Source organism: Sorex fumeus, unplaced genomic scaffold (assembly GCF_029834395.1).
Source record: "Sorex fumeus unplaced genomic scaffold, SorFum_2.1 ptg000042l, whole genome shotgun sequence".
Taxonomy (NCBI): Eukaryota; Metazoa; Chordata; class Mammalia; order Eulipotyphla; family Soricidae; genus Sorex; species Sorex fumeus.
This window is the reverse complement of record NW_026606099.1, coordinates 3,545,497-3,561,462: the sequence shown is the minus strand read 5'-3', so window position 1 is coordinate 3,561,462 and position 15,966 is coordinate 3,545,497. Positions and strand designations below refer to the sequence as shown.

The 15,966-nt window shown below is 45.4% G+C and overlaps 1 protein-coding gene across 1 annotated transcript in view; it reads left to right on the top strand.

Moving 5' to 3' along the window:
• Window positions 1-375: 375 nt before the first annotated feature.
• BCL2L13 (BCL2 like 13) overlaps window positions 376-15,966 on the top strand; it is an 85,056-nt gene continuing 69,465 nt past the window's right edge. Inside the window, exon 1 of the mRNA XM_056120210.1 lies at window positions 376-475. The gene's annotated coding sequence lies outside the window, so the exon portion shown is untranslated. The remainder of the gene's footprint in view (window positions 476-15,966) is intronic.

Below are 15,966 nucleotides of genomic sequence, written 5' to 3'. Positions count from 1 at the left end.
GTGTGTGTGTGTGTGTGTGTGTGTGTGTGTGTGTGTGTGTGTGTGTGTGCGCGCGTTATGGTGGGGGGCAGGGTAGGTGGGATCGCAAGCCTCTCTCCCCACACCACCGGTTTATCATCACTTCACTTTCTACAGCCAGCAGGTCCCGCTGCAGAACCAGCCACGAGCGGAAGCCGCGTCCGGGAGCGGCCGCCGGCACTTCCGGGTCAGGTCTACGCGGACCTCCGGTCTCTATGGTGCGCGCTTCCGCTCGCGCGCCCGAGCGGCCCCGCCCACCGCGCCGCGGCGCCGCGGGCCCGCCCCGACGCCCGGCGATGACGGAAGCACGCCGCGGGTGACCTCACCCTCCAACATGGCGGCGGCGGTAGATTAGGGCCGCGGGTCGGAGCAGCCACCGCCGCTGGGGGACCCTGTCGGAAACCGCTGCCGCCGCCGCCGCCTCTTTCACGTCTTCTGGGGCAGGGGCCAGGGCCAGGTGAGGGGAGCGGGGCTCCGGGCAGGCCGAGCTGGGTCAGGCGCTTCCCACTGGGTAGGAAGGTCCAGAGGCTGGTTCCGACGACGCGTGAGTGTGCCCGAGCGGACAGCGATCCTCCCCCCGGGGGCGCCCCGAGCGGGCGGGGGCCGTTGCTCTCGGACCCCGCGCCCAGCGCACGCCCGTGAGCGGGACTCGGGGCCGGGGCCGGCGCCCGTCCCCGAGCCCCCCGCCCGCCCCCCGGCCAGCCCTGCCCGCGGGCAGCGCGCCCCCGGCTCCCTCCGGCCTGGGCGAAGGCGCCCCCGGTGCCTCTAGGGCGGGTCTTTCCCCCGATCTTGTTCCCATCGTTTTAGACCCGAGTTCATCCTGACGCCCGTTAGTTTTCCTTCCCAGAAAAAAAAAATATATGTGTGTGTGTGTGTGTGTGTGTGTGTGTGTGTGTGTGTGTATCTGCCGCACTCGTAGGGACAGCACCGACGTTTGTTCCTTGGAATTTTGCCGTCTTCACCAGTGCCAGGCGAGCCCAAGCTTGTTTGCTCACCTGCTAGGAAGGAAGGAAGGAAAACGGTTTTAGTTGAGGCTCGACCCGAGAGGGACAGAGACCCGGCCGGTCTGCTGGATGGGTTGGTTTGTCCGCAACCGCTCCCCGCCGGCGTGTTGATTCATCCCAAGTAGCTTTCAGCTTTCGCACGTCTCTAGCTACTTGGGGAAGCTTTAAGCCAACCGTATCCCAAATCTTTTTTTTTTTTTTTTTTTTGGGTGAGTGTGCACTTTCGGATGTAAAACAAAACAAAGTCTTTTGCGAAATTGCCAGTAATATTTCCCCAGGAGATTTGGTATAAACCAGAATGTTGATCTCTGCCCTGACTTGTGTGACCTTGGATGAATTGCCACACCCTTCTCGAACCTTCTTTTTTTTTTACCAAAAAACTCCCAGGAAATGCAGTGAATGTTTGTGTAGGTAGTCTTATACCTCCCTCAATTAGATAAAGGTACACTGCACATATGCACCTGCAAATTGAACATACTTAAACCATTATGAAATAGTCTGTTTAATAATAGGTAAGGTTTGAAACTTTTAGTTGGATATTCAGTACTTTTCATTTTTAATAGACTTATTTTCTTAAGGTGGTTGTGCTTCATAATTGAATATTGTGGAAGGATATATATATATTTGAGTATTTTCAGTTTTCAAAGAAAACAAATGCTTGGCAGTACATGAGCTAACAATATTTACTAAAAACTTTTCACGGAATTTTTGTAACATGTTTTCCAGCAATGATAACCACTATGTGTGCTTATGTACATATATATTATATATACCCACAGATACAATTTTTTTTCTCGTGAAAGGGATAGCTCATTGATTTGGAACATAGGTTTCTCATGGAAGAAGTTCTTGGTTTAGCCTGTACAAGAACACTCCGCCAGGAACCCCCCCTACCCCCATGAAATAGCTGAGACATAAAAATAGTTTAAGTTTTAAAAATTCAATTTCTTAGTAAAAGTTTAAATGTTAGTGCTCATTTTTATCTTTTTAAAAATTTGCAGTGCCAGTGATCTAACCTGTGTCCTCACATGTGTAAAACGTGTTTTGCTGCAAATCTACACCCTGGGTTCGTGATTTATATCTTATTTCAGATGTTTATCATGAGAAGTTTTATTTGATGTAACAGAATGGGAAGGAGGGACTGATTTTTACAGTGCCTGCATTGAGGGGCTGGAGTAATAGTATAGTGGGTAGAGCACTTGTGTTTCATGGGACTACCCAGGTTTGATCCCTGGCACCCCTCTGGTCCCTCAAGGTCCTCCAGGAGTAAACCCTGAGCATCACCTGGTATTAACCTTCCCCCTCCATAAATAAGATAGCGTTGAGATACACTTACTAGCACATGCAGTTCATTTTCACAGAGTAGGCGGCTACTGCCCCAATTACCACCTCCCAAAGAAACCCTGTACCTACTTGTACCTTTAAGAGTAATTTCTTTTTATTTTAGTTTTTGAGCCATACCCCTCTGTACTTGTTCAAGAGGGCCTTTAGCAGTGTTGTGAGGGAAACCATGTCATTTGAGCATGCGTACTAGTTCTTTGAGCTGTCTCCCCAACTCAGCAGTGTTTCTGTTCTCACTTCAGTCCATCTCCTTTACCTCTAGATTGGCTCGTTTTGGGTGTTCTATTTACATGAAATTATACAATATATGGTCTTTTGTGTTTATTTGGGGCGGGGGGAGGGGGAGGTGCTGGGTGGGATTGGGCACACACCTGGTGTTGCTCAGGGTTTGCTTCTGGTTCTGCACTAAGGAATCACTCCTGGTGGGCTCAGGGCCATATGGAATGCTGGGGATTGAACCCAGATCGGCTGTGTGCGAGGCAAGTGCCTTACTATTGCTCCGGCCCTTTTGTGTTTTAGTATGATGTTTTCAGGGCTTATTCATGATGTAGCACGTATTAGTACTTCATTCCTTTTCATGGCCCCATGTTTGATTTATAGAAAAGGTGCCAAGTTTTCTCTATTAGATTAGTGGCAGTTAGTTACTTATCCTTATGACATAAAATGCTGTATAACCATGTACAAGTTTTTGAGTAAATGTATTTTTATTTTCTCTGCTATATACCTAGGAGTGGACAGTCACAATTTTATGTGTTCCATTTCTACACGTTATCTACATGTCTGGGGATTTCTAGTTATTTGAAAGACTCTGGGGGAGAGAATGAGTTAATCCTCTATTAGGTATGTTTTCTCCTAATGTGGACTGCTGAGTGAAAACATTTTTGGGCAGCTCAATCCAAGATTGAACTAGGATGTTTATATTAGCATGTGTGTTTTGTTGGAAAGGGATTGTCTTCTCTAGGATTCTCAGGTTCTCTTGAGCCAAGATGACACCTGGGACTTGGTCGCTAGTAAAGGGATTGAGATGTTTGCCTGCGTGTGACTCCATCTGGTTCCATCCTCAGCACTGCATGTCTGGGAGCAGTCTCTGAGCACAGGGCCAGGAGTAGCCTCCAGTGCCATAGGTATACCCCCAAAACCAAATAAAAACAAAACAAACCCCAAATGATACCTTGGTTATTAGCTTTTTATGCTTGGGCGGGGTTATATTTTGCAACTTCACAGTTTTTGTTAGGATTACTTAATTTTTTGTGGGGGTTGGAGAGAAAACCTCAACTAGCTGCACTCCTGGCTTGCTTCTACTGGGTTTGAGGAACCATATGTCGTGATGGAGCAGACCAGGGTTGGCTGCATGCAAGGCAAGTGGCCTGCCTGTACTGTCTCTCCGGCCTGAGGTTATTTAATTTTACTTCTTTTGGAGAAAGTCCTGGATGACTATCGAAGCTAATAAAGTATGAAACAGAAACAAGCTGTTGGAGTTAGCTTGTGGATTTTAAAACAAAAATATTCCTTAGGGTTTACCCAGATCACTGAGATTTGAGACTACTATTCTGTTAATGAAGGAACTTTGTTAATCTTTAAAATTTCAGAGTTCAATTTATGAGTTATCTGTGAATTTTAATTTTAAATTTAATTTTTCTCTTTATAAACAAGAATTTATAGATCTATTTAAATCGTTACTGGACTATTTTAAAACTTTATTAGGGTGGTTTAGTGACAGGACTTTTACTAACTAAATATGTCAGGTTATAATGTGTTTTTTATGTTGCTGTGGGACAAAGGAATACGACAGAAGTTATATTCTCTTTAGGGGGGAAGAGCTGGAGCCACATTCAGCAGTGCTTAGGGATTACTCCTGGTTCTGTGCTCAGGGATCATATGTAGTGCCAGGAATCCAACCAGAGTTGCCATGTGCAAGTTAAGTGCCTTACCCACTGTACTCTCCAGGAATGATAGTCTTTTCTTTTTCAGTTTTGGGGCCACACTCTGTGGTGTTCAGGAATTAACTCCTGGCAGGCTGGGGGGTCCATACGGGATGCTGGGGTTTGAACCCTGGTTGGCTGCATGCAAGGCAAGTGTCTTACTTGCTATACTATTACTTTAGCTCCTTTTTTTTTTTAAATGTGGGTCACACCTGGTGGTGCTCAGAACTTATTCCTGGTGCTGTGCTCAGGGACCAATTCTGGTGGTGCTCCAGGGGACCATATGCAGTGCTGGGGATCGGACATGATCGGCCACAGACAAGGCAGTGCTCTGCCCACTGTGCTGGCTCTCGACCAGGAATTATACTCTTTTTCTTGTTGTTTATTTTGGGGGTCACACTTGGCTGTGCTTACTCTTTGCTCTGCTCTCAGGGATCACTCCTGGTTGGGCAACCATATGGGATGCTGAACCCAGGTCAGCTGTGTGCAAGGCGAGTGCCTTACCTGCTGTACTATCACTCTGGCTCCTCAAGCACCTTTTTTTTTTTTGGCTTTTTGGGTCACACCTGGCGATGCTCAGGGGTTACTTATGGCTTTGCACTCAGGAATTACTGCTGGCGGTACCTGGGGACCATTTGGGATGCTGGGAATCGAACCCGGGTCAGCCACATGCAAGGCAAATGCCTTGTTACTGTCAGTGTCCTCCCATTGTTCATTGATTTGCTCTAGCGGGCCCAGTAACATCTCCATTGTGAGACTTGTTGTTACTGTGTTTGACATATCGAATACGTCACAGGGAGCTTGCCAGACTTTGCCGTGCGGGCGAGATACTCGTGGTAGCTTGCCCGGCTCTCTGAAAAGGGCGGAGGAATCGAACCTGGCTTGGCTGACTGCACGCAAGGCAAACGCCCTACTGCTGTGCTATTGCTCCAGCCCTACCTGCTGTATTGTCTCTCCAGCCTTTAAACATTTTTTTTCTATTTTGTTTTTGGGCCTTACACAGGAGTGCTCAGGGCTTACACCTGGCTCTGTGCTCAAGAATCGCTTTTAGGGGTACTAGCGATGCAGTATGTGGTGCCAGGGATCTCACTCATGTCAGCCACATAAAAGACAAGTTCCTTCTCCCACTGTACCATCTCTCTGGCCTCAAAGTAAGCACCTTAACCCTGTACTGTCTCCACCCTAACTTTTCTTTGGTGGGGAGAGGGATGATTTGGCCACACTGGGTGGTACTTGGGGCTACTCCTGACTCTGTCTTCAGGGGTCACTCGTGGTAATCAGGGGTATTGGGAATTGAATGGGGTAAGCAGAGAATTGTTTTTTTTTCCTTTTTGGGTTATACCCAGCAATGCTTTGAGGTTACTTTTGGCTCTACACTCAGGAATTACTCCTGGTGGTACTCAGGGAACCATATGGGATGCCAGGGATTGAACTCGGATCAGCCACGTGTAAGGCAAATTTCCTACCTGCTCTAGCCCTCAGTTCTATTTTTTTCCCCAGAAAGATTTATTTTCAACATACATCTTTTGTAATTATGATGAAACAGGTTTGGAAAACATTTACAAAATTTTATGTTGATAGAAATTTGTTTTTCATAAGAATGTCGAGTTTTTTTGAGCCATATCCACTGGTACTGCAATTGGTTGGGGGGTATTCTTGTGTCCTCTCTGCTCATGGGACCATTCAGTGCCAGGAATTGAATTGTAATCTGCAAAAACATTGAGCTATCTATCTCTCCTCCCCAAGTTTAATAGGTACTGCATACCTTCTGATAGTAGTTCACAAAGTGTACTTAGTTTCAGGGTAGGCTTGAACATTTGTCTTACTTCTAGGAAAGCTCTGGGTGATGGCTTTAGACCTGATTTATTCCTTTTTTCTTTTGTCTCATTCTTTTGTTTGTTTGTTGGCCATACCTGGTGGTGCTCAGGGGTTTTCCCCTGATCATGCCCTCAGAATCACTCTTGGCAGACTGGGTGGACCATATGGGATGGGGGGGGGGGGGGCAGCAGATTGAACCCCCACCACAAAACCCTACCTATTGTACTGTAGGTCCAGACCCTTCTCTGCTCCTTTTGAAACATTGACAGATGAGCTTCTGTCCCTGCCCTAGGTGGAAAGCTACCTTATTTTTCTATCTTTTCTATTCTTAGTGGGCTGGAGCGATAGCACAGTGGGTAGGGCATTTGCCTTGCGTGCAGCCGACCTGGGTTCTATTCCTCCTCCCCTCTTGGCAAGCTGCCAAGAGTATCTCACCCACACAGCAAAGCCTGGCAAGCTCCCCATGACGTTTTCAATATGCCAAAAACAGTAACAAGTCTCACAATGGAGACATTACTGGCGCCCGCTCTAGCAAATTGATGAACAGTGAGGACAGTGCAACAGTGCTTTCTATATTAGTGTTAGTGTTTTCACCTCTGCAGTTCTTCTCCCCCAGCCCTTTACTTGGCATGCAGTATTATGTTGAATGATTGCAGTCAAGGGCTAAGAGTTCAGAAATAAAGAGAATGTACATAAGCAACTGGTTATATTGTATAGTTTTGGGTAAATAAATAGTTTTCCATTCATAAAATTGAAAGTGCTACCTTCCGGCATAGTTATCGTGACAATACATGAAAAAGCGCTTCAAGAGAGGTCTTGTGTAGATAGCATTAGTTTATGATGCAAGCAAGCTAGTTATGTAGGATACATTAAATATTGGAGAATCTTGCAGTGGCTGCCCTGTCTTCCAGTAATACCCATAGGAAGTACATGGTTGTGCTATGGAGATTACATTTGACATGTTCTCAATGCCTTAATGCTATAATCTGATACAGGTGCTCTAGATATAATAATAATATTCTGGGGCTGGAACAATATAGTGGATAAGGCATTTGCCTTGCATGTGGCTGACCTGGGTTCAACCCTTGGCATCCCATATGGTCTTCTGAACTCCAGAAGTGATTCCTGAGTGCAGAGTCAGGAGTAAGCCCTGAACATCATCAGGTGTGGCCCCAAAACAAAACAAGAAAAATAGTATTCCATGGAGTCTATACCACTTAAATAACCAGATCTGAATGAACATTTCATTGCTATAAAATTGTACATTCACACTAAATTCGAAGTTGGTGGAAAATTTCTTAGAAATCAAAATAGAAGATGGGAGTACAGAGTGTAGCACTGTAGCACTGTCCTCCTGTTGTTCATTGATTTGCTCGAGCGGACACCAGTACCGTCTCCATTGTGAGACTTGTTGTTTCAGTGTTTGGCATATCGAATTTGTCACGGGGGAGCTTGCCAGGCTTTGCCGTGTGGGTGAGATACTCGGTAGGTTGCCGGGCTCTCCGAGAGGGGCGGAGGAATCAAACCTGGGTCGGCTGTCTAGGCCGAGTGCAAGGGAAACGCCCTACCCACTGTGCTATCGCTCCAACCCGTGGAGTGTACATGGATGAGTTTAAAGTGCTTTCCTTCCATGCAGCTGACTTCAGGCCATGGCACCGTAGAAGTGACTTCTGAGCACTGTTGGTATGACCCAAATCTTAAAAAGAAAAAATTAGGAATTGGATGGTTATTATTTTTTTATTATTATTAAAAATATTTTGGCGTTTTTTGGTCACACCAGGCAATGCTCAAGTTTACTCTGGACTCATCACTTAGCAATTACTCCTACTGGTACACTGGGGATCATATGGGATACCAGGGAGTGGACCTGGGTTGGCCACGTGCATGGCAAATGCCCTACCGCCTTACTGTCGCTCCAGCCCCTGGGTGGTTATGTTGTAGGTGTGGTATGTTTAGGTCTAGTCCTTGTCATTAGAATGTGAAATACACACTTAAAAATTTAAAAAGACCTAAAAACTGCATACTAAACTTAAATGATTAGTTTGTAATATCTTTATTATCATTGGAAAATGAGTATATAAATATTTAGCATGAATATTAACGTGTATAGTAGAGCTGAGCACTTTATTATAAATAGGGATGTTGAGTGTGAAAGACTGAAAATGATGAAATCCAAGATTAAGATTCCACTTACAGGTATTCAGGACATTGTTCTGTGATAGAGACTTGTGTACAAAATGTACAAAATGTACAAAGTCCAGGATTTAATCCATGGAAGTCCATAAAAAGGATTAAATTTATTTTCATTTATAGATAGGCAGTTAGGATTTGTAAGGACTTCTGAACAGTAGGCTAAAAACAAAACAAAACTACGCTTTATCTATGCCATTTAAAACAGCTGAATATGTTTTCTGCATTTTTGATAAATACAAGAAAAAAATTTTTTTTTCCAGGAGGCCACACAGCTGTTATCAGGGATGACACCTGGCTCTGCAGTCGGGATTACTCCTGGCAGTGCTTGGGGGGGGCCATATGGCATTGAACCCAGGTTGACTGCATGCAGAGCTTACTGCTGTACTATCTCTCTGGCTCCAAATAGAAGAAATTAAAAAAATTTTTTTTAATTGAATAAAGTGAGATACAATTACAAAGTTGTTCATGTTTGGGTTTCAGTCATATAATGTTCCAGCACTGTCCCTTTACCAGTGTATATTTCCCACCACCAGTGTTCCCAGTTTCCCTTCCCCCACCTGAAATTTAAGAAATTTTAATGCAATAAATTTGAAAGCATCAATTTCTGTTGTAAAATGTTAAAAATATGAATCACTGTATCACTGTATTACTGTCATCCCGATGTTCATCGATTTGCTCGAGCAGACACCAGTAACATCTCCATTCGTCCTAGCCCTGAGATTTTAGCAGCCTCTCTTTACTCGTCCTTCCCAACGGTGGCACATTGGAGGCTCTTTCAGTGTCAGAGGGATGAGACCCATCATTGTTATTGGGTTTTGGCACATCAAATACACCACAGGGAACTTGCCAGGCTCCCGAGTGTGTGGGCAGGACACTTGGTAGAGTTGTCCTGCTGGGTTCTCTGAGAGCAAGAACTAGATAATAAGAGGTCATGTGGCTCTGAATGTGGCTGCGTGCTTCCGGGAGCTTGGTTTTATAGTCTCTGGATCTTGGCTGTTGATAGCTCGTCTGAGTGTGTGGAGGGTGGTCTTGAGCATGGCTGTGGCTGGGTTCTGGAGGTCTTCATCTGCCGGGGCTCTGCTCGGGGCGGGGAGGGAAACTCAACCCGTCCCCCCCTCCCTCCCCCAAGGGGCCCCAGTGAAGACAGCCAGGTTCCGCGGCAGGAGACTGCGTTGTTCTCTTCTGGGAGCTTGGTTTTTATAGTCTCTGGATCTTGGCTGTTGATGGGATTACACAGTGCGGGGGGCAGTTGGTGGGTGTAACTGCCTAGCTACTGGAAGATGGGGGATCTGGGTGGAGGAGGCCCAGTTCCTATCCGAGCAGGCTTGGAGATCTCAGCCCCGGATCCTGCACACCTGGGTTCCTCTGCTGGTTCCTTCATGGGTTAGGCTTGTCTGTGTGTGTGGAGAGTGGTCTCGAGCATGGCTATGGCTGGGTTTCAGGGGTCTTCAGCTGCCAGGGCTCTGCTCGGGGTGGAGAGGGAAACTCAACCTGCCTCCTCAATACTTCATTTAATTTTTTTGGGTTTTGAATCACACACAGCAGTTCTTGGGACTTACTCCTAGCTCTGGGCTCAGGGATCACTCCTGGTGGGTTTGGGGGAACATTTGGAGTACCGGGGATCAAACCCGGGTTGGCCACTTACCAGGCAGGCGCTCTACCTGCTGCACTATCACTCTGGCCTCATGATTACCTTTATTTTGAGGCACCTCCCTGCTGGACCCAGTAGTTCGTTATAGCAGTGAGCTCATCCATGCTGAGGATTGACCTCGGGAATTCCAACATGCCACGTGTCCTCCTGTTGTGGACGCTTTCAACCTAGCCTAACCTAATTTTTTATACTCTGCATCTTCATTTCCCATGTAGTCATCAATCATCTCCCTACCCTGCCATTGTCCCTGCCAAACAGAATTATCCTGTCAGAAATCATGGGTGACTTTCTAATGTTAAATCCAGTTGATTTCCCTTCCTTTTCTTTTTCTTTTTGTTGGGTTTTTTTTTTTCTTTTTTTGGTTTTTTGTTTTGGGCCACACCAAGTAATGTTTAGGAGTAGTTACTCCTGCCTTTGCACTTAGGAATTATAGGATGCTGTGGACCAAACCTAGGTCAGCTGCATGCAAGGCAAATGCCATACTTGCTGTACTATCGCTCTTACCCCAAATGACTTCATTTTCATCCCACTTTGACACATTTGTTCAATAATTTTCTTTTGTTTTTTGTTTTAGTCTTTGGGCCACACTCCATGGTGATAAGGGCTGACTCCCATCTCTGCACTTAGGGATCACTCTTGGTGGCTTGGGGCCATTTGTGGTGCTGGGGATTGAACTTGGGCCAGTTGCATGCAAGGCAAGCGCTGTACTATTGCTCTGGCCTTGTTCACTGCTGTCTGTTGCTTTGTATTTTTGGCTACGTCCAGTAGTGCTCTGGGGATAATGTGGTACCTACCAGTGATGGAGTTCAGAGCTCCCACTTGCAGTGCATGCACTCTAGGTCTTTGGGTCATCTTCCCAGCCTGTTACTTATTTTTCCTTTTTGAAGACTCTCTTAACTTTTGCGAATTTAGTCTAAGATCTTTTTTGCTGACTTCTCATTTTTGGCTACCTCTGAAATACTAGTTTTGTCCTAATTTTAAATTGCGGTTTTTTTTTTTTTATCTATAATCAAATAATTCTGAACTTTTTTGTTGTTGTTGTTGTGAGCTCTACATATTGTATTGTTGGAGTTGGGGGGGGGGGGAGTACCTGAAATCAGGCTTGGAGCTTTGCACATCCAAGGCATGTACTCTATGTACTCTACTACTTGAGATACATTCTGATGTTTTTCTAGTGTGAAGTGATCTATCAGCTATGCTTTTTCATCCTATATTACTCCCTCCCTAAAACTTCTGTTATTTTTGCTTTTTTGGACATAATTGGCAGTACTTGGATATTACTCCCGGTAGCTTGGTACTTGGTGGGGAAGGGCATTGCTCCCAGTGGTGCTTGGGAGACCATACAGTGCTGGGGGTCAAATCTAGGCCTCCCTGACTCTGGAAAGATAGTACCACTGGTAAGGCTCTTGGGGCTTGCATGCAGCCAACCTGAGATCACAACCAACACTGTGCATCTGGTCTCCTGAGCACTTCCAGGAGTGATTCCTGAGCAAAAATCTAGGATATAGCCCAGAGAGCTCCTGGGTCTGACTCCAAAACAAGGAAGACAAGCAAATAATCTGGGAAAAGCATGTGTTCCAACTTCCTGGACTATTTTCCCCAATTCCTCTAAAATGTTGGTATATCCTTCTCTTTCCAGATCACGTTCTTCGTTAGTTTGTTCGGGTTACTCCCCCCCCACCCCCCCGTTTGTTATTTGGGCCACACCCAGTGTAGCTCTGGGACTATTACAGCTTTGTGCTCAGGAATAACATCTAGTGGTGCTCAGGGCTTATATGTAGCTCAGTGCTCAGGGGTCACTCCTGGTGGGGCTCACGGGAACTGTATGGTGCCAGGGATTGAACTGTTGGCTGTGTGCAAGGCAAGCACTCTGCCCACTGCAGAATCTCCCTGGCCCCAGAGTACTTTGTATCTCTCTCCTCCAAGAACTTTGTATCTCTTGTACAAAGAGACATTGTGTTAGTCTTCTTTGTGGACTTCTCTGAACATTAGTATACCCCAAAATGAATTTACCCTTCTCCATCAAACTCTTCCTACAATAATCTGATTTGAGAAATGGTCATAACACTTTGCATAAAATTATCTGGATTGCTTTCTCAAAAGAGTACTCATATCTGGAATTTTATGTTTGTTTTTTGGGCCACAGCCAGCTGGGCTCAGGGCTTCATTGTAGTCTTTGCTGAGAAATCACTATTGGTGGTGCTTGGGGCACGATCTGTGATGCCAGGAGTTGAGGTTGTCTAAATGCAAGGTAAGTAACTTACCTGCTATATCATCTCTCTTGCCCCAGATATTTAAATTCTTAAATTTTAGGGGCCATTGAGATAGTACAGCAGGTAGGGTGTTTGCCTTGCATGCACACAGCTAGGTTTGATCCCTGGCATCTCATATAGTCCCTCAAGCGCTGTGAGGAGTAATTCCTGTACAGAGCCTGATACTCCTGCTTTCATGTATCTTTGAGATTTTTCCAACATTCCCCTAAATTTTGTGTGTCCTTGTCTCCAATCGCCATTCTACCTCTTAAACTGTCTCCAGAATGGGTTTTATTTATTTATCATTATTATTATTATTATTATTATTTTGGCTTTTGGGCTACACCTGGAGGTGCTCAGGCCTTACTTCTGGTTTTGCACTCAGTGATCACTCCTGGTAGGCTCAGTACACCTGGAGGTGCTCAGGCCTTACTTCTGGTTTTGCACTCAGTGATCACTCCTGGTAGGCTCAGAGGAGTGTATGTAATGCTGGAGATTGGATATGGGTTGGCTGCATGTAAGATAGGTAACCTGGCTGCTTTTCTATTTTTCTGGCTGAATCAGGAATTATTTTTTTGTCTTTTGATTTTGATTTTTGGGTCACACCTGGTAGTATTCAGGCCTTACTCCTTACTCCTGGCAGTGCTCGGTGGACTAGATGGGAGTGCCTGAACCAAACCCAGGTCAGCTGTGTGCAAGGCAAGGACCCTACTTGCTGTATTATCTCTCAGCTCCAAAGCAAGATAGTTTTTATTGAATGAAATTTACTTAGGCATGATTGGAGAAAAAGAGAAAAGTTCAAGAGAGAACACAATCTTCTCTAGAGTGGGGAAAAAAAAGGAGGAAAAAGACAAGTGAGGACATGAAGAGCAAGCCCAGAATACTTTTTAAAAGATTATTAATATTTTGGGGGGGGGTCAGAGCAATAGTATAGCAGGTAGGGTACTTGCCTTGCATGTGGCCAGCCTGGGTTTAATTCCCAGCACCCCATATTATCTCTCTTTTTTTTTTTGGCTTTTTGGATCACACCCGGCGATGCTCAGGGGTTACTCCTGGCTCATGCACTCAGGAATTGCTCCTGGCGGTGCTTGGGGGACCATATGGGATGCTGGGAATCGAACCTGTGTCGACCATGTTGGCTGCGTGCAAGGCAAACGCCCTACCCGCTGTGCTATCGCTCCAGCCCCCCCATATTATCTCTTGAGCTCACCAGGAGTGGTCCCTGAGCACAGGGCCAGGAGTAAGCCCTGAGTACTGCTGGGTGTAGCCCCCCTCCCCCCCAAAAAAGAAAAAAAATTATCATTATTTTTGTTTGTTTGGGGGCCATACCTGACTCTGCTCGGGGCTAATTCCTGGCTCCATGCTCAGATACTGTCTCTCTGTCCCTTTAAAGGTTATTTTAAAATTTAATTGTTATATGTGTAATTGTTACATGTTTACAATAGTTTACATTTATGGTTTTAATGTACATACTTCCATATCTTACCACCACCAAAGTGCCTAAGACTCTCCTTCAGTGACCTAGGGAATTGTACACAAAGAACACATGTTGATTGGTTCTTACTCCTCCTAAATCTCATTCCACATGTATCTTTGAATTTTGCCATGTCAGATTCCTTGCGTTCATGTTTTTTTCATGTTGTTTTCAAACACTTGTTCTCTTCAGTGGTCTTTACATGTAAAATTCAACCTATTCTGTCTTCCAGCTTATTCAAAATGTGAATACCTTCTTATGTTTCAAGATTGGCTCATGGGGCTGGAGCAATAGCACAGTGGGTAGGGCGTTTGCCTTGCATGCAGCCGACCCGGGTTCGATTCCCAGCATCCCATATGGTCCCCTGAGCACCGCCAGGAGTAACTCCTGAGTGCAGAGCCAGGAGTAACCCCTGTGCATTGCCGGGTGTGACCCAAAAAGCAAAAAAAAAAAAAAAAAAAAAAAAAAAAAAAGATTGGCTCAAATTTTCCATTTTATAAAGATTTACTTTATATACATTCCCAATTTCTGCTTTCTTTTAACCTTTCCCAGGAAGACTTGCTTGCTACCTCTTTTAGGTTGTTCCTCTTTTCTCATTCTGTGGATGTTGACTTGAATCATAGACCTTTATTCTTAGCTGATAGACCTCAGGACTAAGGCCACTCTCAGTGCAATATGCCGGGGGGTGAGAAGGGGATATTTGGTGCCTTGTGCATGTGAGCATCCACAGCTTTGTTGATAAATTTTGTTTTCCTTTACTTGTTTGGAAATTCCTGAGGGAATTTCATTTACCTTAAATTTCTTTGTGCCTAATACCTATAGAATACTTGGTGTCTTCTGACCTAGGCTGCTTCACCCCTCCTTAGGCAACCTAGTGGTTCCCCATCCCAGGATATTGCCGTGTTGATGCTGAGCTTGTGTGGGACTCCTTCCCCCTTTACTATAGCACCCTGCAGCCCAGAGCTCCGGGGCACAAGTAATCCTGCAACCTCAGCGTTGTGAGTAGCTGATTCTATAGGTGTGCACTGCTACACCTGGCAGTGAAAGTGTGTACTGGAGGCTGGAGAGAGAGCTCGGTGCTGAGTACTCTGTATGTGGGAAGCCCAGATTTCATTACTGGTACAAGATCCATCCACGCACTAGTGTGCGTGCGTGTGCGCGCGCGCGCGCACACACACACACACACACACAGCACATGCTGTGTGTGTGTTTTCCAGCACCATCAGCCTTAACATTATTCCATCACTGGGAGTGGTCCTAAGTACCGCAGGGGAATGCCCCTTCCCCTGCCCCCGGAATAGTTAGTGTATGTTGAGGACTGGGGGATATAGCTCAGTGGGAGAGGACATTCCTTGAATGTGTGAGGCCCTGGGTTTGATTCTTTGAATGTGTGAAGCACTGGGGGTAAAATGGGGGAAATGTGTCTTGAACATAAAAAATGTTTATCTTTGTTTGAAAGACAATCTTTCAAAACATTTTCTTCTCTTTCAGTCAATGTAGATCTATATATGAGCTCTGCTGAATTAGGAAATTTTTTCCTAAGTTATAATTTTAGTGTAATAATTTCTATATGAATGTAGTGTGTTATAATTAAGGAAGTGCTATATTTGAAGAGAATTGAATTCTGGTTTTGGTTTTTGTTTCAGCTAAGGTTTTTTTTTTCTTTTTTTGCTTTTTGGGTCATACCCGGCAATGCACAGGGGTTACTCCTGGCTCATGCACTCAGAAATTACTCCCGGCTGTGCTTGGGGGAACCATATAGGATGCTGGGAATCGAACCCAGGTCGGCCGCATGCAAGGCAAACGCCCTACCTGCTGTGCTATTGCTCCAGCCCCAGTTCCAGCTAAGTTTTAGTTTTAAACAGCACAATGCAGTTCTATTATGAGCAGAAATAGAACTTAGAGATAGTTTACAGAATGGATGGAATGGGAAAACTGATGAATTATACATAGGATACAGGCTGGAATCAGAAGGAAACTGCTACAGACTCCGCATCAGGACCTGGGAATGGGATCGTTAGGGCACTGCTGCTGGACCCACATGCTGCCTCTGCTGAATTCTTTCTCTCCCAGATTCCATTCTCGGTGAGATCCTCCACCTTGTCTGGACTTTGGTCATTAAGGAGTCTTAATGATTTAAGATTAGGGACAGAAGGAAATGTCCATTTTAGCCATTTAAGATTGGCACAGGGGGGTGCCATGGAGATAGTATAGCAGATAAGGCACATACCTTGCACGGAGTTGACCTGGGCTCAATTCCCAGCATCCCAAATGATCCCCCAGGCACCACCAG